Source organism: Bos mutus, chromosome 13 (genome assembly GCF_027580195.1).
Source record: "Bos mutus isolate GX-2022 chromosome 13, NWIPB_WYAK_1.1, whole genome shotgun sequence".
In the NCBI taxonomy this organism is placed as follows: Eukaryota; Metazoa; Chordata; class Mammalia; order Artiodactyla; family Bovidae; genus Bos; species Bos mutus.
The window spans coordinates 49,595,377-49,620,707 of NC_091629.1; the positions used below are offsets into that span (position 1 = coordinate 49,595,377).

Genomic DNA, 25,331 nt, shown 5'->3' on the forward strand with positions numbered 1-25,331 from the left:
TACATGACTGCTGGAAAAACCATAGCTTTGACTAGACGGACCTTTGTTGGCAAAGGTCCTTCTTCCAAGGAACAAGCCTCTTTTAATTTCATGGCTGCTGTCACCATCTGCAGTGATTTTGGAGCCCCCCAAAATAAAGTCAGTCACTGTTTCCACTGTTTCCCCATCTATTTGCCATGAAGTAATGGGACCAGATGCCATGATCTTAGTTTTCTGAATGTTGAGTTTTAAGCCAACTTTTTCACTCTCCTCTTTCACTTTCATCAAGAGGCTCTTTAGTTCTTCTCTTTCTGCCCTAAGTGTGGTGTCATCTGCATATCTGAGGTTATTGATATTCCTTCCAGCAATCTTGATTCCAGCTTGAGCTTCATCCAGCCCAGCGTTTCTCATAGGAGTTTATTTACTTTTTAATATTCATTTGTATTTATTTGTCTGCACTGGGTCTTAGTTGCAGCTCATGGTATCTTCTAGTGTGGCATGTGGACACTTAGTTGTGACATGTGGGATCTAGTTCCCTAATGAGGGATTGAACTCAGGCCCTCTGAGTTGGATGCTCAGAGTCTTAGCCACTGGACCACCAGGGAAGTCCCTGTACCATAATAGTTTAGATGAGGTGGCCCATGAGGATTAAAAATAGTTAACATTCATTGAGCACTTACTATAGGCCAGGCACTCTTCTAAGAAAAGTAAATGTATTAACTCCTTTAATCCTTATAAGACTGAGGCACAAAGGGATTAAGCACAGCTAGTAAACAGCTGAGCCAAGAGATGTAAGACATGGAGCCAGGTCTTCTGATTGTAGAACTTAGAGGTATAGAGTCTGGAACCAGAGTTGGCTCCTGGCCTTTATATGGGGATTGTGCATCAGAATCAGGAGAGAGCTGATGAAAGCACAGGCTGCTGCTCTGAACCCCCAGTTTCTGATTCAGTAGATCTGGGGTGGGACCTGAAGATTTGCACATCAAGAAGTTCCCAGGTGATGCTGCTGTTCTAGGGACCACACTTTGAGAACCATGGCTCTCTGCTTTCCTGCATACTGATAGGAAGAACACAGGGAATAGAAGTGATTATTTTTTAAAAGATTTATTTATTTATTTTTATTTGGCTACGTCAGATCTTAGTTGCGGCATGTGGGATCTCTCATTGCAGCACACCGACTCTCTGGTTGGGGTGTACAGGCTCCAGAGCTCATGGACTTTGGTCGTTGTGATGCACGGGCTTAGTTGCTCTGTGGCCTGTGGGATCTTAGTTCCTCAACCAGAGATCAAACCCTCGTCACCTGCATTGAAAGGCAAATTCTTAACCCCTGGTCCACCAAGGAAGTCCCTAAACCAGTTATTGATCTCACCTGGATTATTACAATGCCTGCCCTGGGGCCAGGTCTCTCTCTTACCTCCAGGTACCTACTCCAGGGACAAGTTAATCTTCATAAAGCCCAGCTCCAATCAGTCTCACCTCTGCCCAATGCCTTTTGGATTCTCTGCTGTGTGTTCCGGTACCACCCAGTAGAACTATCTTCGGTGATGTTCTACACTGTCTAGTATGGTAACCACCATCACATGTGGCTGTGACTTTTACATTTTTTTTCCTTTTTAATTCATTTATATGTAAATAGTCATGTGTGGCTCATTGCCAGACAGTGCAGGAAGCCCGTTGGTGCATGCCATTTGAGGCTTCCACTGGCACTGTGTGCCCTTCCAGCCCTAGCCTCAGCCCTTGGCATCTTTTGTTCCCGGTCATTCAAGTCAGTTTCCTGGGTATTCCTGGCAGTCCAGTGGTTAGGACTTGGCACTTTTACTGCCAGGGCCCAGATTCAATCCCTGGGCAGAGAACTAAGATCCTGCAAGCCGCGTGGCTTAGCCAAAAAGAAAAGATCAGCTTCCTGAGTCTACCCGGTACTTCCCAACCCTGTGCCTGCTTCAGACTCTCTCCTCCATTTAGACTGTCCTTGAGGCCTGTCTTTAAGACTCAACCTAAATGCCACCTCTGCCTTGAGACTTTCTTTGACACCCATTCCCCTCTCATCTCTTTCTCCTCTGAGCTCCCAAGACACTTTCCCACTTTATGACAACCTTTAGTATTTTAGCCTTCTGTTGCTGTTGGCTGATATTAGTGTTTCCTCTCTTTTCCTAAATTTTCAGCTTCCTGAGACTTTTCTAGTGAGCCCTCGCCCCCAACACAGGTTCTTCCAGGCACACAGAGGCATTCAGTAAATCCTGCAGACCTTTGTCCTGGTGCCTAGGGGAAGCAGAGATGGATAAAGTGCCCTTCCTGTCTTCAAGCTGCCACATGCTCTCAGGAGAGTCTGATTCGTGCCCAGAGAATCACTGAAGCCAATGGTTATTTTGGGCAGAAAGATAAAAACCACAGAGGGCCCCAATTGGCCAGGAGAGTCCAGCAAGAGCCGCCCAAGCAGAAGGCTGTGTTTACACACACAGACGGCTTCTCTGCCCAGCCTGGCCTGGTGCAAGGAGATGGGAACATCTAGACGTGGCTGCCTGGCCGTCTCATGAAGTTGGGGATTAACAGTGATGCAGCAGCTGGTCCAGCCGTCTGGGGCGGATGGGTGGATGAAGAGAATGTTGCAAACACTGCAGAGCAGTGCTAGTTTTTGGAAATCGATTTTTGGTTAGGTGGCACTTGGTCTGGGAATGTAAGTACAAGGAAATGTTTGTGGTCTGAGCCATGGACAGCAGGTGAATTTTTGTTGGGTCTGACTTGGGGGTTTATGAGTTCTTCAGGACAGTCCCTGTTGAAATGGCAAGGTGGTTGAAAAAGGAAAAAAATCGTTTTCTAGTTTCAGACTCTAATATTAAGAGTATTGCACATCCCCCAAATCTCTAGCATAAATTCATCTCTGGCACAAAAACATAAAAAAAAAAAAACTTTATTGAGGTTATAAATGCAGAAAAGTACACAGATCATAAGTTTACCCACATTTATGAAACTACCCCCACCTCCCACCCCCACACAGGAGATAAAATATAGCCGATCTCTCTGCAGTGAATTTGTGTTAAACCGTGTGTGTGTAGGATTAATAGTGGACAAACTGGCTGTGGAGTCAAGCACACCTCACACTGAATCCTGGCCCCCTACCTACTAGCAGTGTGACCTTGCACTACTGGCTTACCTGCTCTGAGCTTCGGTTTCTTCCCCTATAAAATCAGGGTGGAATATATCACCTCTGCCTTACAGAGAAGGAAGAAGTGAAGAACTGAAAATGGATGCATATTGCCAGGCACAGTGCCAGCACGTAGTGGGTCCCAAAGGCTCTCTGTGATGATGCTGCTGATTGATGGTGTCTCTGCAGCATCTTCTGGCACAGGGGACCACAGACGCACACACAGACGTTCTTCTGCTGCCTCTCCCTGCTCCCAGCCTCAGTGTGATTCTCTCCAAGGTCTCTTCTGACTGCAAGGAGTCTGTGATGCTGTGATGAGGCAAACCTCAGCTGACACTTCAAGCGCCTGACGGGAGGCTGGGTGGATGTCTGAATCTAGTGGGAACGTGGCCAGATCTTTTATGTTCAGGCCGCAGGAGTACGGCTCCCAGACGTCCTAGGGGAGGGCTGACTTCCCAGGGGGAGCAGGAGTGTGGAGATCCATTAAAAATGTAGCCGAGGTGGAGTGTCGGTCAGCAGAGCTCAGCCTCAGCAGGGTCCTGGCATCCTGGGTGAACTCCTGGCTCCCTGGCCTCTGGCTCTGGCTCCCAAGAGACACACCCCATGCACCTATTTTGAGCCGAGGACTGAGTGGGGCAATTCACACATCCCAGGACTGGAGGGCAGAGCCAGGAGAAAGGGGAGGAACCTTGAGGTTCCTTCTAGCTGGGAGCTGGCGTTGTAAAGAGGAGGGGATCAGGAAGGACTTCCTGGAGGATGGCTGAAAGCATGATCATGGGAAAGGGAAGAGGGTCTCCCAGGCGGAGGAGGAACACATGCAAAATCGGAGAGGCAGGGCCCCACCGTGGCTGTGCCCTGGGGGCCCAGAACAAGTCAGTTTCACAGGGACCTGAGGATGAAGAGGCAGGTGAGAACAGGCTGTGAAAGGTCTGCAGAGTTGGGTCAGGGTTCCAGTCGCTTTATCAGAGAACACCTGGCTACTGAAGGTTCTTCCCATGAGGGAGCAGGGTGGGTGCAGCTCCTCAGGGTGTGCACAGTCATCCTGACTTGCATCGCTTTGGGCCAAAGACAATGGCCAAGTGGCCAAGCCACTAGGCTATCGCAGCCTCTGGGCTGTGCAGGTCTGTGCAGGAACATGGCTGTCAGTGGGGCGGGGGGGAGGAGAGGGGAGGCAAAGACAGAGGGAGGGGGAAGAGTAAGGGAAATGAGGGGACAGGCAAGGTTTCCACCTTTGACAAAGAAGGCAATAGCACCCCACTCCAGTACTCTTGCCTGGAAAATCCCATGGACGGAGGAGCCTGGTGGGCTGCAGTCCATGGGGTCACTGGGAGTCGGGCACAACTGAGCGACTTCATTTTCACTTTCATGCATTGGAGAAGGAAATGGCAACCCACTCCAGTATTCTTGCCTGGAGAATCCCAGGGACAGAGGAGCCTGGTGGGCTGCCGTCTATGGGGTCGCACAGAGTCGGACACGACTCAAGTGACTTAGCAGCAGCAGCAGTCTTATTAGAGCGGTTAGAGAGCCTCGTGACAGCTGAACCCCAAATTCAGAAGAGACAAGAGATGTGTGGTCCGGAAGGCTAGAGGAGGGACAGGCTGGATGGTAGAAGCAATGGGGGGTGGACTTCCTAGAGGGCAGGTGACCTCTGGAGGCTTTGAAGAGACTGGGTATCTCACAGGTGTTCTCTCGTGTCATAGGAGCTTGAAGAGGTGGTGCTGACAATATCCCCATTGTGTGTGCTCAGTCACTTTAGTCGTATCTGACTCTGTGACACTGTGGACTGTAGCCCGCCAGGCTCCTCTGTCCATGGGATTCTCCAGGCAAGAATACTAGAGTGGGTTGCCATTTCCTCCTCCAGGGGGTTTTCCCCACCCAGGGATTGAACCTGGGTCTCCTGCATTGCAGGCAGATTCTCTACCACTGAGCCATTGGGGAAACCCCATTGTACAGAGATGGAAACTGAGGCTCAGAGAGGTTTGGGCCCTGCCAAGGTCACATAGCTCCTGTGCTATTAATGAACTTCCTCTGTCCCTCCCCCTGACCTCTCCCCAGAGGTAACCATTGCCCCCAGGCTCTTCAACGCTGTCACAGTAAGGATGGAAAAGTGCTTTGCACCGTGTGACCCTCCGTGTAGCTTCATCATTGCATGTCAGAGCATGACCGAATGCAGCAATGTGTGGTTCCCACAGTCTGGGCTGGAAGGTTTGAGAGGATGGTGAGGTCTCTGGAGACAGCAGTTCTTTGAGAGGTTTCTTGGGGGAGACTGAAGGAGCTGTAGTAGGGGCAGCTGGAGCCAGGAGGTCCCTGCCTGGTGGGCATTGCTGCCCATCCACCGGGACTGCTCCCCACCCCCGGACACAGCTGCCCTGCAGTGCCTTCCAGAGCATGCCCGGGATCAGCAAGAACAGCCTTGTCAGGCAGAACTCTCCAGGCCCATTGATCACGCTGCTCTGGAAAGTCTGGCTCTGGTAATTTCCTCTATAAACTGGCCCCAATGCCAGGTGCCTGGGGCTTCATTCAGCTCAGCCCACCCAGGCCCTTGGGGCTTCTCATGTGGCGCTAGCAGTAAAGAACCCGCCTGCCCATGCAGGAGACATAAGAGACTCGGGTTCGATCCGTGGGTCAGGAAGATCCCCTGGAGGAGGGCACGGCAGCCCACTCCAGTATTCTTGCCTGGAGAATCCCATGGACAGAGGGGCCTGGCGGGCTACAGTCCATGGGGTTGCAAAGAGTCAGACATGTCTTAGCATGCACCCAGGCCCTGCTGCCCTCCTGCCCTGGCACATACCTTCCTCCCTAGGGCTGTGCCTTTTACTCACTTTCGTTTAGGCATCCCCTCCCACAGGAACTCTTTTCTGCGGTCCACGGGCTGGGTTAGGACTTCAGAGAATCTAAACTGGTGCTGACCAAAGGAAGTCTGTGAGCCACACATGTTAGCCACATATGTGATTTTATTTATTTCTTATTTTTAAATGTATTTATTTATTTCCTTGGCTGTGCTGGGTCTTCATTGCTGTGCGTGGACTTTCTCTAGTTGAGGTGAGTGGAGACTACTCTCTAGTTGTCATATGCAAGCTTCTCGCTGAGGTGGCTTCTCTAGCTGTCGAGCTCCAGCTCTAGAGCATGGGCTCAGTAGTTGCAGAATCTTGGAATCTTCCTGGACCAGGGATCGAGCTGGTGTCCCCTGCATTGGCAGGTGGATTCTAAACCATTTGACCACCAGGGATGTCCCATATGTGATTTTAAATTTTCTAATAGCCATATGAAAAAAAAAAAAAAGCCAAAAGAGACAGATAAAATCATTCTAATGATATATTTTATTTAACTGAATACATCCAAAGTATCATTGCAATACAAAAGTTATTAAGGAGATACAGGACATTTCTTTAATTAAATCTTCAAAATCTAGTGTGGGTGTTACACTTACAGCACATCTCAATGTGCACGAGCCACATTTCAAGTGCTCAGAAGCCATATGTGAGTAGTGGCTAGCTCATAGGTCAGCAGAGCCCTAGAGGTAGGGAGCAAAGCATAAGGGTTGAAGCTCAGCCCCTGGCCTTGGACAGACCTGGCAGACACATCCTGGCCCTGCCATTTATTAGCTGAGTGAACTTTGGGAAGTTGTTAACCTCAAGCCTCAGAGACTCCTGCTATGAAAATAGTTAATAATCTCAATGCCAGAGAATTGTTGTAAGGATTAAACAAATGAATGTGTGACCAGTGCCAGGCACAGATCAAGTACTCAGAAAGTGGTGCTGATTCATCTTACAACATCCTCTGATGTGCTGGTTTAGGTACCATTCTCTGCTGCTGGACTGACAGTGAATTCCAGGACAGAGGCTACCCAGTTCCTCTTGCCTTCCTGAGGCTCAGCGTGTACATCACTGTTTGCTAAATGAAAGATGCAATCCTTACACTAGTAGCACCCACCACCCCACCCTGCCCACTCAGGAATCCAGGGGCCCTTCGTGACTGGGAGTCAGGAGACCACTGCCTCCAATGGGGTGACCTTGGCGAGTTGCCGCTTTTCTCTGAGCCTTGGATTCCTCATTCAAAAGATAAAAGAGGTGGGGTGGGAGGGACTCTACCTGAGTATTTGGTTTGGTCCCTGCCCCACCAGTGGGCTTGGGCGGGGCTGTAGCTAACACCTTATGTTTTTGCTTTCCCAGCCAGAGGTGCACTTTCATTCTATTCCTGGCTTTCCTGTATCCTAGCACTTCTGCGATATCAAGTTCCCTCCTGTTAAAATTTCAGAAGAAAGACTTTCTGGGAATTCCCTGGTGGTGCAATAGTTTGGATGCCAGGCTTTCACTGCCAAGGGCCCGTGTTCAATCCCTGACTGGGAAACTAAGATCCTACAAGCCACACAGCATGGCCTAAAAAAAAAAAAAAGAGAGAGAGAGACAAAAATAAGAAGAAAGACTTTCTCCTACCTCCCCAGCAGCCCAGAGAGGGGGAGACCTTCTTTTCTGCTGACATCTGCTGATCTTCCATCACAGCAACTCAGGGAGTAAAGCAGGAAGAATTTCTACCACTTTATAGGGAATTAACTGAGGCTCAGAAAGATCAAATCATCTACCCAAGTAACATAGAAAGAAGTGGCAGAGCCAGAGCTGGAAGCAGAATTCAGAAGAGCCCTCCTTATTGAGGGAGGGGGGTGAGGTGAGGCTTCTTTTCCTCCACCTGGGCTCCTCGCATTTCTCCGAGGTTTGGTTCTCCGTTCGGTCTTGGTCCTGTGTTTCAGTTTCCCTGTCCTGGGAAGGAAGGAAGGCAAGTAACTGGGGTAGTGATTTCAACTGATGCCTATAGGGGCCTGTTCGTTCTTCAGAGAGTGCCCTGACCCTAATCAGATTTCTCTGGAAAAGGTTATTGTGGGGTGAAGTGGAAAGTGTCTGGTCCAGAAAATCAGTGTTACTTGGCAAGTGTGAACTTGTTCAAGTCACTCACTGCTCTGGGCCTCAAACTGCCTGTTTATAGGATGAGAGGGTGACAGTGTCACAGGACGTGAGGATGACTTCTGAAAGTACTTTGCAAACTGGAAAGTTCTAATAGAAACGAGAGTCTCTTGGACAGCAAGGAGATCAAACCAGTCCATCCTAATGGAAATCAACCCTGAATATTCACTGGAAGGATTGTTGCTGCAACTGAAGCTACAATACTTTGGTCACTTGATGTGAAGAGCTGACCCATTGGAAAAGACCCTGATGCTGGGAAAGGTTGAAGGCAGGAAGAGAAGGGGATGACAGAGGATGAGATGGTTGGATAGCATCATCAACTGACTGGACATGAGTTTGAGCAAACTCTGGAAGATGGTAAAGGACAGGGAAGCCTGGTGTGCTGCAGTCTATGGGATCACAAGAGTCAGGCATGATTTAGCGACTGAACAACAACAAATAGAAATGTTAGAGACTTCCCTGATGGTCCAGTGGCTAAGACTCCACACTCCCAATGCAAGGGGCCCAGGTTCAATCCCTGGTCAGGGAACTAGATCCTACATGCAGCAAGTAAGACCTGTTGCAGTCAAATAAAGAAATATTGTTTTAAAAGTTTTTTTTAAAAAGTCAATAATAATTATATAAAGAATAATAATGATAGCAGTAGAAGAAGCCCGGTTTTCTGTGTGGTCCCACTGACTTAAAGGGAATCGAGCTCTTTGGGTTTAAATCCAGAGTCATATCTGGGAATGTTCTGCCTTGGTCTTTGGAATGTAGCCTGGATTCTTCTGGGAAAGTGAGAGGCTCCATCTAGCTGAGGAGGGTGGGAAAGTGGCCCTGCCCCAGGGGAGAGGAGGGGAGGGGAGAGCAAGGCTTCTTCCTGGGGAAAGAAAGGAATGGGAGGAGGGTTGAGGAAAGGAGAGTTGAACTGGCCTGGCCAGGCAGTGCCATCTGGGCAGCTGGGTCTGGCCCATGGGAGCCCAGGGTTGGGGAGGGCAGCAAGCAGAGGAGGCTGAGTGTCAATTTGGAAGGAAAATATTTGCAGTAAGCAGTCAGAAAAAATCTCTTAGCAGATGTGTCTATCAAACAACAAATTCATCTGGTATAACTCCTAAGTTTTACTCGTCCTTTTGCGCATTCATTTGAGTAAATGTGGTGAACTGAACTCAAGCAGAGCACCCTAGTGTGAAAAAGTGACTTGCCCAAGGCCACACCCCCGAGGGCCTGGGGAGGTCCTGGGAAGAACTGACTCTGGGAAGCTGGGGATTGAAAAGTCCACAGACAAAAGAGGACATCTGTAGGGAAGTCCGCCCAGCAGGACTCCAGTCCTTCTGGGAGTTGGCCCCGCGCTGGTTTGTGCATCTTCATGTCTCCTGTCTGGAGGGAGGGTGTGTTCTCTAGGACTCAGAGGAGCTGGTTTCCTTCTGCTCTCTGCTCTCTGACTACTCCTGAGCCTAGGGGCAGCAGAGAGAGTGGAGGCACCGGAAGCTGTGTCTTGGGAACATCTGGTGAAAGAGCTGGTGATGTTTAACTTGGAGAAGAGAAGGCTTGTATTGGGGGTGGGGAGAAGGGACATGCTTGCTGTCTTGGTTCTCTGAGAGGGGTTGGGAAGAGGGGCATAGCTTTGTTCCATGGAGGATCTAGGGTTGATAATAGACCCTGGGGTAGGTCACCCTGATGGAGCATCTGCCTTGGGAGAGAGAAGTGGACAGAAGGAGCTGCCTGTCTCTGGAGTGTGGGAGTGCAGATGGATCCTGGTGAGGTGGACACTAAGGGATGCAGCCCATTGGTGAGGTGGATACTGAAGGAGATGCAGCCTGGGAGGGGCGGGGGAGGGTGTGGAGGCTTGGTTCTCATGTGGGTGGCGTCCCAGCTTTGAACCTCCAGTTACCAGTGTGGTGGATTCTGCAGCACCTAGAACAGTGGCTGGCATGCAGTAGGTACTCAGGGATGATTTGAAGAATGAGAGCATGTGTATGTGTATGCCTGGGATGGTGGCGGGTCAGGGAGCAGGGGTCCTGGGGGCTGCAAATGTGGACCCGTCGGCAGAAATCTCAGGGGATCATGTTGTGGAGACAGGTACATCCAGCTCTTTCTTTCATTGGCAAAGTGAGGCCCAGAACAAGAGAGCCATGTGCCCAAAGGTACTGGTTGACACGTGACGGGGCTGGACTGGAACCCAGGCTGTTGGGGGTTCTCCTCTGTCTGGTTAGGTGGTCTGGACGGCTTTCTGAGTTGTAACAGCGCGGCTGGAGGGGAGGAGCCAGGCTTCACTTGGTTTTGAGCCAGGACCTTGGTGCCGCAGGCCCTCTGGCCACCCCCCAAGCCCACCTTCCTGGAGCCTGGATGCCTACGCGGCACCTCCAGAAACAGCTGTACGCGGCCATTTGTCACCAAAGCACATAGGAACAAATGCACACGTACACGCACTTAGAGACACATGGGACCCCTGGGAGACGTTTGCGATACCGCCCCCCTGGTGGAGGAGGAGCGCTGGCTCCGGGGAAGTTCTGCCCCGCGCAGAGCTGCCGGGGAGGGGAGGTGAGGGTATCCGGCCGCGCTCGGTGGGCCGAGGCTGAGTCACCCCCTCTGAGTCAGGGAGCCTCTCCTCTTCCTCCCCCACTCCCCTCTCCCTCTCTCCCTGCCGAACCCCCGCGCGAGGGGACGGGAGGCTGGCCCAGGCCAGGGTGGGAGCCGCGGAGCCCCAGGACTGGGCGCCCGAGGCACAGTCCCGCCGGGGTCCCGGGGACTGCCCAGTGTGACGGCGCCCCGGAGGAGGTGGCCTGGGAGCCTGCGGGAGCGGGAGAGCGGCGAGAGGGAGAGGGAGACCGGCGGGGAGAAGGCGGAGGCAGGGGCCGGGCCGCCGCGAGGGAGCAGGCGGGCGCGCGGCGGCGGCCCCCGGGCTAGGCGCGGAGGCCGGGCGGGGGCGGGGGCGGGCCGCGCGGCGGGCGCCAGGCCCGGGGCTGTGGGCACGGTGCCCAGCCCCCGGCGCACGCCGAGCCGCCGCCGCCGCCGCCGCCGCTGCTGCTGCAGTCGGCATCCATCAGCGGGCGGGGGTGTCGCGGAACAGGCTGCTCCGCAGAGCCCGCCCCGCCCCGCGGCCTGCCGGCTCGCAGGAGCCGAGGGGGCGCCCCCCGCCCCGCGCGCCCGAGATGGGGACCCCCAGGCCCAGGTAGGCACGTGCCGGCGATCAGGTGGCACGGGGGGGCGTGGGTGGGTTTGGGTGGGGATGGGCCGGGGGCTCGTTACCCGGAGGCCCAGCCTTCAGCCCTGGGGGAGGACAGAGAGTGGGGGACAGACCGGCAGGAACTGAGTTTGCAGGCTGTCGGCCCTCCGGCCAGTGTGGGGGCGGTCCTAGCTGGTCCTCCCGACCTCCCGGGTCTGCAGCCTCCCGGGCGAGAGAGGTGGGCAGGCGGGGAGCTGAGGCTTGCTGTAAGGATGAATGTTTGCTGGGTGGGTGCCGGGCTGGCCCACTCCTGTTCTCCCCACTCGGAGACCACTCCTGACGCCTCAGAGGAGGCCCAGAGCCCTCTGGATATTTCCTCCGGGCTTCAGGCGCTGCAAGACAGTCTCTTGACTGGAGCCTGGGTTGCTGGGGAGCTCTGGTCCTCACTTATCCTCTGGGTGCAGACCTTCCTCCACTCTGGCTCATTCCCCATCCTACCTCCCTTCCATGTCTCCCAAAGCTAGGGGGTAGAACTTGGCTCTAGGACCACCTGGTTTCTGGCCTGGCATTGACACGTTAGAGGGAGAAGACTTGTGGGTCCCAGTTGTGCCTGGCACCTTCTCACTTGGGGGATATCTGAGGGCCCCTGAGGCTGGGTTCTTGGGGGGCAGGCATGGTATGTGGCTGCGCGGGGCTGGGGGTGCAAGTGACTGCAGCCACCAGGATGCTTATCAGATCTAAGGCCACTGTCTGGCAGAGGTATGGCTTAGGAGGCTGGACAAGGCCTAGGAAGGAGTTCTGAGGATACCGGTCTCCTTCGCGGCTACCGGTTGTGGTCCTTGACCACCTCCTTCCCCGCACTCACCACCCCACCCCCCCCCGCCCCCCGCCAACCCCCGCAAGCTCTGAGAATACCTTGATGGGAGAGAGACACTACCGTTTGTTCCTGTCATCACTTCATATCTCCTCCTCTGTACCCAGAGGTGGGAGTGTAAGAGGGCTAGGTTTATAACCTCTCCAGCGCTGGGTGGGGTTACAGCTGCTTCGTCTCTCCCCCACCTCCCAGCATTAGGAGTCTTCCAGATTCAGTAGCCACCAGGCCAGGCTGAAGGCTCGGGACCTCGAATGATACCCCTGGAGGAAGTGGGGCTGTCTGTCCTGGGCAAGGATGTGGAGAACAGAGGCGACTGTGTACCCGCCTGCCCACCCGTTCCTTCATATGGAGCCTGCGGCAGAGGCAGCCTGTGCCAGCCTCCTCTCTGAGCCGCCGTGGCCCAGGGAGGCTCTGCCAGTTCTGTGCAGGGATGAAGCCGGCTTCCACTGGCCAGTCTGAGGTCATACCTATCGTGACCCCATGTGCCGTATTTGTGTGTGCGCAGAGCATGGCTCCTAAGGGGCCCCTCGAAGCAGTCCTGGAGGAGATCAGTGCAAGAGGCCTATTCCCATTAAAACCCTCCCTGGGCCATGTGCGGTTCCCTGAGCCTGAGTTCAGTGAGCTCCATGGAGAGCTGCTTCCCAGAACTGGCACGAGAGCCTTTCCTGGTCCCAGAGGGCTCACTCAGGAAATACTGAAACATTGACTGAGGCCTCGAAAGGAGGAATGACTTGTCCAAGGTCACAGGCAAATGGGTGTGAGAGCCAGCACTAAGGTACCCATATCCTCTAACGAGTTTGGGTTTCTTGTAGCCCAAATGCCTGCCTCCCTATTGCCGTGGCCATTCCATACACAGGACTCTGATGGGCTGGCGTTATAGCCTGGAGCCTGAGTCTGCCTTCTAGAGGGGGACTTACATTGGTCTCGCAGCCCTTGACCCCAAAAGGTGAGAAAGCAAGGCCAGGCTGCCTCAGCTGCCAGGCTGCCTTGTCCCAGTTAAGGGGCAAGGGCTGAGGCATAGTCGGCCTGGAGCCCTGGTCCCTCTTGTAAGTATCCAGAGCCAAGAGGATGCTGGGTGCCCAGGCATGTTCTGGGCCTGAGCCCCCAAGAGCAGTGGAGAGGGTCTCCCGCCTAGGCTGCTGAGGTGGGAGGGGCCTCTGTGTTGCTCCAGCTAGGTCATCCGGGTGAGCCTGTCTGGGCTTCTGTGCCCCCATTTATTAAAAGTGGATAATAATCTCCATCTGGAGTAATACCAGTGATTATACAATCAGAATGAGGACATTTATTGAGTACTGACTGTATGCTTTGCATTATCTCCCAACAACTCTGACAGGTAGGTGCTATTATTATCCTTTTTACACATGACTAAGGCTCAAAGAGGTTGTGTCACGTGCCTAAGGTTGCACAGCTGGAAAGAGTGTGGCTGAGTCTAGAGCATCTCTCTTTACCTTGGCATTGTACCTGGAGCAAGGTCTGGGAGTACCAGGTTGGTGTCCAGCAGAGCCAGAGAACTGATGTGCCAGGACTGGTCCTGGTGGAGAGTTCAAGGGTGGGTTGGGTTTTGTGAGGCAAGGGTGGCCTGAGTGCTCCTGGAGTCCTGAGGGGTAGGGGGCAGAAAGGTACTGGCCAGAAGCCTGAGAGAGGGACTGGCCATGGCTTTCTGCTTCCTGGCCAGGATCCCCCAGCAGTGAGGGTGCTCTGGACTCTGTGCTCCCATTGGGTGCTGGGGAAGACTGGTTGGCTATAAGGCTGGCTGGCCCTGACACTCACTCCCGCCACACTAGACAGGAACCCAGTGACCAGAACATACAAAGGAGGGAATGCAGGCGCACCAGCTGGGACTGTGAGGAGGAGGCCCGGTGGGGAGGGGACTTGTGCATGGGTAGGCGGGTAGGGGTGGGAGCAGGCTGGCACCGCTTCCTCTGTGGGCGGGAGGCTTGTGGGTAAGAATAGTAGCAGCCAACATTTATCAAGCACTTACTACATGCCAGGCACCATTTTAAGGGCTTAACTGTGCCACTCATACAATCTTCACAAGCCCTTTGAGGCAAAAATCCTTCTTCCTCCCATTTTACAGATGAAGGGAACTGAGGCTTAGCAAGGAAAAGACAGTTGCTCAAGGTCACACAGCTCGGTTGTGGGGGAGCCAGGATTTAAATCCAGGCAGTGTGAGGTGGAGCTACTTTCCCCATGGCCATGCCAGCAGCCCAAAATTTCTTTTCAGAGGTCATACTCAGTTTTGTTCAATTTGAAAAATATTCCCTGAGTACCTGCTGCTGATCCTATACGGCCTCTGGTGAAGCATCCTTGTCCTCCCCGGGCTCCCAGTCTAGCCTGGAGAGACACAGACATGGCACAGGGAAGGTGAGGGATAAGCTATTGCCTCTGTAGGCGTGGATTCCTATTCTGGTGATCAGAGAAGGCTTCAAGGAGATTGCAGCCTTGGCACTGGGCACCAAAAGCCAAGTGGAATTTTGATAGCTGTGGGGGGAAGGGCACCCCCTCTCCTGGGCCAGAGGGAAGGGAAATGGGGACGTGTTTGAAGAACGGGTGGTCTGGTGTGCCTGCAGCAGATGGTGCAGGGGGCTGGGGGCGCTGGGAGGTGATTCAGAAAGTCAGCTTGTCTTTGGGTCTTTGACAAAACTCTGGAATCTGCCAGGCCTGAGCTCTAGTCGCAGCTCCACTGTGTCCTAGTCACGTGCCCTTGGGCTCTCACTTAGCTGATCTGAGCCTCAGTTTCCTCATCTGTAAAGTGTGGCCAAGCGCGCCTGTCTCAAGGAGACCACGTTAGGGTTGTTACGTAAAGAACCTAGTGCAGTGCTGGCATGCCACAGGGACTTGGCTAACATCACTTTCCTCCCCAGGAGCCTGGACGCTCCAGGAACCTTTGCAGGTATTTGATCTGCATGGGGCCTGCATTGGGGCAGGACAGAACCAGGTCTGGGAAGGTCCCTTTGGTAAGAACCACGAGGAAGGGACGGGCTCAGCTTTGCAGGAAAGACATCAGCCCTCTGGACCTGGAGGGCTGGGGAGGGAGGGAGGTTGAAACCACACTAAGCTGTCCCCTCGGAGGGTTTTGGGAGGAGCAGCTTAGGGTGGGGAAGGCCATGGGGTGGGGGAAGGGCACGAGTTTGGTTTGCAGCTTCAGAAGTTTAAGATGAAGGACTCATCTCCCTTCAGTCATTCTGAAGGTTGCGCAGCTTCGTCTTTGTGCATCTGGCTTTTTTTTTTTCCCTTTTGCATAATTTCCTTTGGCTGAATCTGCATCAGAGCTTCTTCCATAATAGCAGCAAATTGGGACTAAGTGCCCAACAATAGGGGAATGATTGAGAGCGTTTTGGAACATCCAGTGGATAAAATAATATGCAGCCGTGAACAGCCGCAGAAATACTTACCCTCGAAGTGTATGGAGCTGTGCACTCGTCAGGTTCCTCGGCATCTTTTCTTCAATTCATTTCATGTCGCGGTGACAGAGGCGGGACAGGGGTTAGAGCCTTCCCCCGCGTGAAGAGATTCAGGCCAGGCTGTCATCTCTTGGAGGGCAGTGTTCATGTTTTATTCATTGTTCTGTCCTCAGCGCGTGGCTGAGTGGTTTGCAAATGCTTGTCTGGTGAAGGAATTGATGGAGTGGGCAAAGCAGATGGCAAGTGACTTGTCCAAGGTCATGCAGGTAGGAAGACCAGGACCAGGGTCTTCTCATCCCTACTTGGCACATTCTTCTTACTCACTGGTCAGTATCTTGAAGGGGAGTAGGATGGAGAGGTGCGCAGCGAGGACCAGAGACAGACCAGAGCATAAGTCTCATTTCTATCCTTACTGACTGTGAGGACTTGGCAAGTCAGTTCATCTTCTTAAGCCTCAATTTCCCCATCTGTAATATGGATAATCCAAGTACCTGTTTTTTTTTTTTTAATTTTATTTTATTTTTAAACTTTACAATATTGTATTAGTTTTGCCCAACATCGAAATGAATCTGCCACAGGTATACCCGTGCTCCCCATCCTGAACCCTCCTCCCTCCTCCCTCCCCATACCCTCCCTCTGGGCCGTCCCAGTACACCAGCCCCAAGCATCCAGCATCGTGCATCGAACCTGGACTGGCGACTCGTCTCATACATGATATTACACGTGTTTCAATGCCATTCTCCCAAATCTCCCCACCCTCTCCCTCTCCCTCTCCCACAGAGTCCACAAGACTGATCTATACCAAGTACCTGTTTTTAAGCTTGTCATCAAGATTAAATGATTTTGGGTATGTAAGATCCTTAGCATAGGAACCAGCACACAGAGAAGTACCTAAGAATGTTAGATGTGATGATAATGATGATATAATAATGTGGAAATATTTCTGATATAGTAAATGTTTTTTGTTTTTTTTTTGCCGTGCTGTGGGGCACGTGGGATCTTAGTTCCCCAATCAGGGATCGAACCCACCCCTCCTGCAGTGGAAGCTTGGAGTCTTAACCACTGGACTCCTAGGAAGGTTCCCCGATACAATTTAATGTTAAATGGAAAAAAACCCCAAACCACGAGCACTCAGATTAAAATGATATAAAATTAGATCTGACCATAGGTACAGATTGGAAGAGAACAGGTGGAAATAGCAGGTACTATGGGGAATGAATGACTGACCCCGACAAACCTTTTTAAAAATACTTACTTTTTCTTGTTTTAATTACAAAAGAATTATGTGATAAATCCTAATCATTTAAAAGCATACTCTTTCCTTGTTTTCCCAACCAAAATCCTTCTCTCCAGAGGTAGCCAATGACAACAGGATGGTGCCTAGATTTTTTTCCATGCCTACATAAACAATAAGCATGCAAACCGGAATGGGACCATAAATTGCATTATTGTTTTACAAGTTAGATTTTTTTCATTCTATGTGCCAACATCTTTCTGTGTCAGTGCATCTAAACCCCATCCCCCAAATGTTCACACTAGATATGTAATACTTTTGTAATTCCTTTTTCACAGGATAAATCCTAGTTCATTTGGCCATCAACAGGGGGTTGATGGACATTTAAAGTTGTTTCCAATTTTACTCTATTCTAAATAACGCTGACCGTGAACTCTCGTAGTGTTTAAACAAGAAAATCAAGTGAGAGACTGAGAAACTGTGAGATTGCACAGGGTTGCTGGGGAGGGTTCCCTGCTTCTCTGGGCTTCTTTCCCCTCCTCACCTCCCTTCTCAGCGGAGCCCCAAGGGGCAAGGACACTGATCCAAAGCCATGTTTGTTACTGCAGTTCCCCGCTCCCTCTCACCAACTGCTGATCGGTGAGGTCCAAGCGAAGTGATGATGATGAAAGGATCCTTTAGGCTGTAAAGCACCTGGCACGTGGGAGGGCTTGATACTGCTGTTATTATTTCCACATCCAGAGCAACAGTAGCTTTGGTTACACGGTTGACAGCAAGTGGGATGTAGCAGGTTTGAGGGGGAAGAGCATGGAGCCGTGAGCCAGCAGACCTGGGTCCGAGTCCCTGCTCAACTCGAACTGACAAGCCATGTGACCTTGGCCAGCCCCGCCTGCTGGGGGAATAAACCCACCCATCTCATGTGGCCCTGGTGGAGCTCAAAGGTAACAAAGCCCAGAAGGCAGCCAGCTCATGGTCCGGCTCTCAGAGGGTGTCCCGCTCCAGGGAGGTCTCCTCTGCCTCTGCAGTCATCCATGTGGACCAAGTAGGAGGCTTTTCTCCTTTCTGATGCAGTTTACTCTGCAGTTTGGGCATGTCACGTGGTCCCCGGCCTACAATGGCACACCAGTTTGTGGCTCCATAGTGGCACGTGAGACCTTTGGGCAAGAAGCCAGTGCTGACGGGTGGCAGCCTCTTCACATGGCTTGATTTTATTTAATGCGGTGCCCATGGGTACCACCGGCCTCTGACAAATTGCCGTCTCCGCCCTGCCGCGTAGGAATGACTGCGGGCCTAGCTCCTGTTTCTACCCCTCGAGCTCCATCAGAGGCCTGGCTGGGAGGCGGCACAGTCCGCCTCCTCCCTCCTCACGGGTGGTCATTTCATTCATGTCCACCTGGAGATTGTCACTCAAGGAAGTGAATGTTCTGTACTGGGGAGATCCCAATGGGAGTTAACATCATCCCCAGAGGGAGAAGAATAAATCTTCATAGTCTCTCTTTCTCTCACTGTATTTTTTCTTTTAATTCTTTTCTTTCTCTTTTCTGACTCCAAAAGTAGTACAGGCTCATAGTAGGAAATGGTGTAACACAGAGAACCCCCTAAAAAGCCAAAAAAACACAAAAGTCTGTAATTTCTGCTCTTGTTAACCTTTGAGCCTTTAGACGATGAGAGTTTCTAATATTTCTTGAGTACTCACTGTGGGCTTTGGCTTGGAAGTGCTTTACGAGCCAAATTTCAGTTTGGTCTAATTCAGTTTTCTTAGTAAACCTAGTAAGTGGGTAAGATTATCATCGTGGATTTACAGATGAAGACACTGAGGCCCAGTGAGATTGAGGGAGAATGCAAGAAGGTCTCCTGGTCGCCTAGTCCGTCCTTAACCATTAGACTATACTGCCTCTTTCCAATTTCTCCTCCCCTCCCTCTCTAGTTCGTGTTATCTACTTAGTGTCAGGTGGTATATCAGTCACAGGTGGCGCTAGTGGTAAAGAACCTGCCTGCCTGCAGGAGACATAAGAGACTCAGGTTCAATCCCTGGGTCAGGAAGATCCTCTGGAGGAGGAAGAAATGGCAACCCACTCCAGTATTCTTGCCTGGAGAATCCCATGGCCAGAGGAGCCTGGTGGGCTACAGTCCATAGGGCTGCAAAAGAGTCAGACGTGACTGAAGCGGCTTAGCACACAGCACGGTGTATCAGTCAGATTCTGGTAGAAAACAGAATTCCACTCAGATGCTTTAACTTGGAGATGTTAAGAAAGCTGTGGGCAGGATTAAGGGAACCCACGAGGGGGACCCACAAACTCACGGTGACAGAAACTATTAGCTCCCTTCGGCCTGAATGAACAGAGGGAGGGACTGGTGTTACTGGGCTTGTGCATGGAGCTGTCACAGAGCCGCTCAGCCACCACTAGAACCCCAGGGAGGGCGACTGGGGAGATATACCTCCCCGCTCTGCTTCCACTCTCTGACCTCCTGCCAGTGCCTCCCGTTGACCAAAGGCAACCAGAGGTCAGCAGGCAAAGGAGTTCAAAGGACAGTCCAAAAGCTCAGCCTCCTGGCTCTTTGAGTGGGACATGGTTCTGGGGGTGCACATGGGGATCAACAGCCCAGGAATTGGTCCTAGGGGAATGGGAAAGATGTGCTCCGTGACTTCCCCAAAAGAAAGGATGATCTCGGTAACCATGATCATTGAAAACATCTTTCAGAATAGAAGACTCTCACTTTCTGCCTAGCATTCTCTTTGTTTTGGCATTTTCCACACCCTGTTCCTTCTTCCTCTCTCTACTCCTTCCTACTGTGAGTTCCTGCCTGGTTCAGAATTCCCACGACCGTCTGGACAGAAGTTGTCAGTGTCTCAGATTTAGAAGAGAGCCTTCGTGGCTGGGGAGTGATTGTTCATGACCGTGGATACTCGTGGCTGTGCGTGCCCTCACGCGGTTCCACTGCAGTGCATATGTATGCAAAGACACGCTTCCAGAACACATGTCATAAACATCTGTGATACACGCTCCCTTGTCTTTAGCGTGACTGTAACTTTTGCATTTCAAAGTCCTTTTGTTCTCTGAAACATCCTTTTTCTCTACAGGGCCCTGCTCTGAAGTGTGCGATTAGGTCCTCTCCTCCCTGTTTAACAGATGGAGAAACTGATGCTCACAAAGGGGAAGTGACTCGCCCAAGACCCATCAGATAGGAAGTGGCAGAACTGAAACAACAAACAGTGGTCCTGATTCTAACTTCTGCTCTTCTCAGTGTATTTGCCTTTTAATCTTGGGAAGTTTTTCCTTAGCCAGTTTTACCCCTGGGAGAAATTAGTACAGACGAACCCCCTGAGGCTGCTGGAATGTCATGTAGTGGGATGGACTTCAGAGTCAGAGAGTCTTGGCACAGTATTATGACCTTGGGCAAATCGGTAGGCATCTTTGGGCCCATGTGTCCTCATCAGTCAAATAAGGATGATAATATCAGGAGTTTGGATGGAAAAGTCAGCTGCTTTTCCATCCAAAAGTCTGATAAGTTGTCAGGACAGACTGGCTGGCTGGTAGCCAGGAAGGCTCCTGAGGTGAGTGCAGCCCAGGTCTTTTGACTTGTCTCATTGCTGTTCCATCCACCCATCACCCATGTGTTTTTCCATTTATCCATCTGACCCCAGGCTCCGTGGGTTTGAATTCTGACACTGCTGTTTACTAGCTGCACGATCTTGGGCCAGTTAGTTCACTTCTCAGTGCTTTAGTTCCTTCTTTTGTAAAATGGAGATATTGAGAGGACCTATTATGGGTTATTATGAAGATTAAATGATGTAAAATGCTTAGATCAGGGCCTGGTAAATAGCAAACTCTATAAATGTTAGCTTTGTCATTGTTATTTATCAAGAACTGCTCTAAGCCCTGGGGAAAATGGCAAATGAGACAGATAAAGGTTTTTGTTGTCTTTTGGCCATGCTGCACAGCTTGCAGGATCTTAGTTCCCTGACCAGGGATCGAACCCAGGCCCGTTGCAGTGCATGCACAGGAATCCTAACCCCTGGATCACCAAGGAATCTCCAAGACATAAAGTTTTGTCTTTGTGGAGTTTACGTTCTAGAGAAGGAGTAGAAACAATTTGTGAACTTATGAAGAAACACATGCTTGCTTCATGGGCGTAAAGTTTATTTTTGATGGGTGGTAAAAATTTTTGAAAGTAGATAGTAGTGTTTGTTATACAACACTGTGAATGTGATTATTGTCCCGAATTGTTACACTTAAAGGTGGTTAAGATGGCAAAAACAGAATAAAGCAAAACCAAAAAATCAGCTGTAACCAAAAAAAAAAAAAAAAAAAAGGAAGGAGGGACCCACTTTAGACAGAGTGGTCAAGAGGCACATTAACTGAGATCCGAAGGGTGAGAGCTACCAAGAGACAGGGGACAAGCCCACCTTCCACACGGAGGGAGCAATAAGGGCAAAGCCCCAAGACAGGGGCAAGCCTGGCGTGACTGAGGTGCAGACAGAGAATCTGTGTCTCACTTCTGTCACAGTGATGGTGGCAGTAGGGGAGCTAAGCAGAGGCCTTATGCAGAGACCTGGAGCTTTGGTAAGGAATTTGCATTTTATTTTGATGGGAGGTCATTGGGGTTTTAAAGAGGACATCCATTTGGACCGTAACTGTGGCTCCTCTGTGGAGAATAAGCCCTAGGAGAGCCTACGTGGCTAAAGGGACCGTGGAAGAGATGGAGCCGCCATGCAGACAGGAGCTGAGAGTGGGTTGGACCTGGGTGGAAGTAGAGCTGGAGAAAAAGAACAAATCCAATTTACTGGACCCAGAGGTGCTGAGTCACACTAACCCTGGTGGGAGAGCTTGATGTATAAACCAGTCGATTCACTTTTAATGTGGGGGTACAACCGCAGGCCAAGTGGGTGTTGCCTCTTCCGGGCAGAGACACCCTCTCCCTCTAGGCGGCCCAGATGGAAAGCCACAGCATCTGAAGCCTGCTTAGTGCCCCCGGAAAGCGAGCCCGGGGAGCCAGCCTGTGGTTGCAATGTTGAAGAGTGTCAGAGGCTGACAGGCTGCTGAGCTGGCCCCAGAGGGGGCCAGGCAAGCACGCTGGGCCTCACTGGGCCCCTCACCTCCAGACAGGACTGGCGCAGCCACTGTCAGCATTTCCTTCTTTGGCTGACCTTTCCCTTTTCTAATCCTGTGCGTTCGGGTTTTCATATGTTAGTGTCATCAGTCAGGCTTTGCTGGCCTCTGTCTCTCTCTCCATCTGTTCTGGGTGGGCACTTCTTTTTTTGTTTTTTCAGTTGTTGTTGGGTTTTTGTGTGTGTGTGTGTTTTGGCCTCATCATGCAGCACGTGGAATCTTAGTTCCCCCACCATGGCCCAGGGATTGAACCTGTGCCCCCTGCAGTGGAAGCGCCAAGTCTTAACCACTGGACCACCAGGGACGTCTCAGGGTGGGCACTTCTAAACCCCAGCTTCGCAGACCACTTCCCACTCTGGCTTCCCATTACTGCTTGTCATTCTGGATCTTCTCAGGGTTGTTTTATTCGGTGCCCTCTTTATGCTATTTTCCCGAATCTCCATCACCCCCCTGAGAAGGAGGGAGGAATATCTCTGTGTTAGGGTTGAGATGACCTAAGCTCAGAGGAGTGAAGTCACTTGCCCAGTGTCCCAGAGGGAGCTAGTGGGGGAGGGTTCTAGGTCTCACTGACCTGGGTCTGCCTCTGGCCCTGCTGCCCTGCATGGAGGGGTCCATGGGATGACTATGCATAGGGTCTTTGACGCTAGGCCTGGCCTGCAATGGCTCGGTGACAGGAGTCTTACCCTTTGCAGCAGAGTAACATTTCTGAGTCTTGCAAAGCTGCCGTCCCCCACACCGCCCCCCACCCCATCCACCTCCAGCTTCTTCATTTCTCCCTGACTCAAACCTATTCCTCCTGCCAGCCTGTGTGGAGCTCACATTTATAGGCTTCTTATTCCAAGAAGTCAAGTTGTCAACGCCGGGACTTCACTGGTGGTCCAGTGGCTAAGACTCCACGCTCGCAACACACGGGGCCAGAGTTCAATTCCCGGTCAGGGGACTAGATCCCACATATGGCAACTAAGAGTCTGCATGCCACAACTAAGACTCAGTGCAGCCAAATAACTAGATATGAAAAAAACAAGAGGTCAAGACTCCCTGTCCTCTGCACATCCCTTCTTGTTCCCACATCTGGGCATTTGCCCACATGGTGACCTAGTCCAAATGTCCTCCCTGCCATCACCTGTCTAGAGTCTCCCTCTTTTCAAAACCTAACTCCAGCTCACCCTGCACTCTCTACCCTATAAGTCTTCCTTGGAAACCCCAGGCCATACTGCTAATCACCAGGTCCTAGAATCTTCTAGAGGCTGAAATGTACACGGGCAAATCTATGTCACATTCTGGGTGAGTATCAACCTCCCATGTGGCAGGGAGCTCCATGGGAACCAGCACACGGTCCTCTGGGTCCGCTGCAGTGCCTGGGCAGCTTGTCCGCCCAGTGGGTTCCATCAGTCTGTGCTGACCTGGTCCTGGGCAGAACTGTGCCCATGTGACTAGCTGTGGCAGAAGCCAAGGTCAGGTTCTTGGCTCACTTTCTGGGCCCCAGTGAGAGAACCATGCCATTATCCCCAGACTTGTGAGATGAAGAAGGTTCTCCTCATCACAGATTTAAAAAATAATAATGTGATTTTTCTTTTTAATTCACAAATTTTCTTTTAGGTTTAAACAGATTTTATTTATCTCTGTCTCATCCTGTCATACCAGACCATGTGCATTGGAAACATTTATTTTTTGACTTCTAGTTGTTTTTTTAAAATCATTCAAGAAATCTCCAAGTGTAGTAGAGAAAAACGAGAACTACAGTTAAACAGAAAGAAGAAACAAAATAATTTGTATACCCGCCTTCTAGAAACAGCCATAGTTAATATTTTGCTGAATTTTCTTTTTTTCTTAAAGTATTTATCCTTTTGGCTGCACCTGGTCTTATTTATAGCACTTGGGATCTCTAGTTACAGCATGAGAACTCTTAGTTGTGGCATGGGGAAATCTAGTTTTCCCTAACCAGGGATTGAACCTGGTCCCCCTGCGTTGGGAGTGCAGAGTCTCAGTCACTGGACCACCAGGGAAGTCCCCTTTGCTGAATTTTCTGTATCTGTACGTGTGTATTAGGTAAAAGAGGGTCGATCTGTACAAACTGTTGTGTGTCATGCTTTTCACTCAGGTGTCCTCCGTGATTTTGTACATCACGTCTTTTCACTCTCTAGAGCAGACACACCATCTTTTATCTCACCAGCCCCTGGCCACAGGGTTTGTCCATGGCTCATGCTGCTGCCTTGGCTCCCAGCCCGGGGCTGAGTGCTTTCTCCTCCTCTGAGATTCTGTTGAGGTTTGCCTGAGGCATCAGAGTGCAGCGGGAAGAATAATGGACCCGGAGCTGGGGTCTGGGGAGTCAGGAGGCTGGGTGAGGAGGAGAGTGGGTGGGAGGGACCAGGGAAAACCTGTCTGAGAAAATGACTGTTGCTCGAGCCCCTTTTGCTCTCTGGCTCTCACCTGTAAAAGAAGAGGAGGAGACTGAATTATCTCAGAAGCTTCCAGCTCCTCTCATCTGTGGGTTCTGCCAGCACCGAGCAGTCATGCCAGCAGCCTCTGCTGGAGACCTGGGCGGTGAAAGCCTGGGATATTTATTTAAGATTACTTGGCTGGCTATTTCCAAGATGATGCAGGCCCTGGTGAAGGTTCAGCGAGTCCAGGCTGAAATGAGGACTGAAGCAGAGGCAGGAGGAGATGTCCTGGAGCCTCTGGGCTGCCTGAACCCATGAGGGGTGTGTGGATTCTGCTTCTCCCAGCACAAAATATACAGATTAGTCTGTGGATTTTTTTTTTTTTTTTGAAGCAAAATTAAGCAGGCATTTATTTGAAGAGTTCTTCCCTGTAGGCCTTATCTAGCATAATGCCTGATATCTCCAGTGCAGGCTTAGAAGAAATCCAGATCGGGCAGATTCATCTCAGTTTGACCTCATGAGGCTGTGCGCCATCCCCCTGGAGCAGCTCTGTGGCTTTGTGTTCTGGCACTGAGTCAGCACTTAGCGTCATGTAAGCAACAGAGCTTTTATTTAACGATGGCTTTAAGTTATAACCATAAAGCCCAGGGTAATGATGTGAGTGGAAAGCATTTCTGGGTGGGGATGAGGCCACGTGGACCAAGGCCTTCCTTTCCTCCTCATCTTCTTAACAACAGCATCCATAACACCAGACCTTCTCATTTGTGCTACAAGCTCCAGCTTACAAAGCGCTCGGCTCATTATCCATAAGGTGGGGAATGAGGATGCTCATGACCTATCTTGGGCCCTGGAGACGTTGGGTGGCTGAGTGGGGGTGCTCAGGGCCCTTGACTTTCTGTTCAGTGCCCTTTGCTTTGGGCGGGGCTGGTGGCTCCTAAAGGCAGTGGGGGTAATAAGATGGGGGCTTGGAGCATGTGCTCAGCCCAGGGTGGATCCTGTATCTGTTGGCATCTGCCTGTCAAAGGCCCCCACGGTGGGTGGGGTGGGGAAGGGACCTGCCAAATCTCATCTGGATCTTTCTCTTTTAAAGTGATGGATTTAGA

At 51.3% G+C, this 25,331-nt stretch overlaps 1 protein-coding gene and 1 non-coding gene across 6 annotated transcripts in view; one reads left to right on the top strand and one right to left on the bottom strand.

Moving 5' to 3' along the window:
- The window catches only part of EPB41L1 (erythrocyte membrane protein band 4.1 like 1), a 165,248-nt gene that overhangs the window by 81,099 nt on the left and 58,818 nt on the right, over positions 1–25,331 (top strand). Inside the window, exon 1 of one of the 5 annotated variants that reach the window (XM_070381661.1) lies at positions 10,874–11,230. The exons of the other annotated variants lie outside the window; for them this stretch is intronic. The gene's annotated coding sequence lies outside the window, so the exon portion shown is untranslated. Of the gene's footprint in view, positions 1–10,873; positions 11,231–25,331 lie in introns of those variants that run through there. 5 annotated transcript variants of the gene reach the window in all.
- On the bottom strand, positions 4,989–5,059 carry TRNAC-GCA (transfer RNA cysteine (anticodon GCA)). Its single transcript has one exon. It is a non-coding gene; the product is annotated as a tRNA-Cys (tRNA).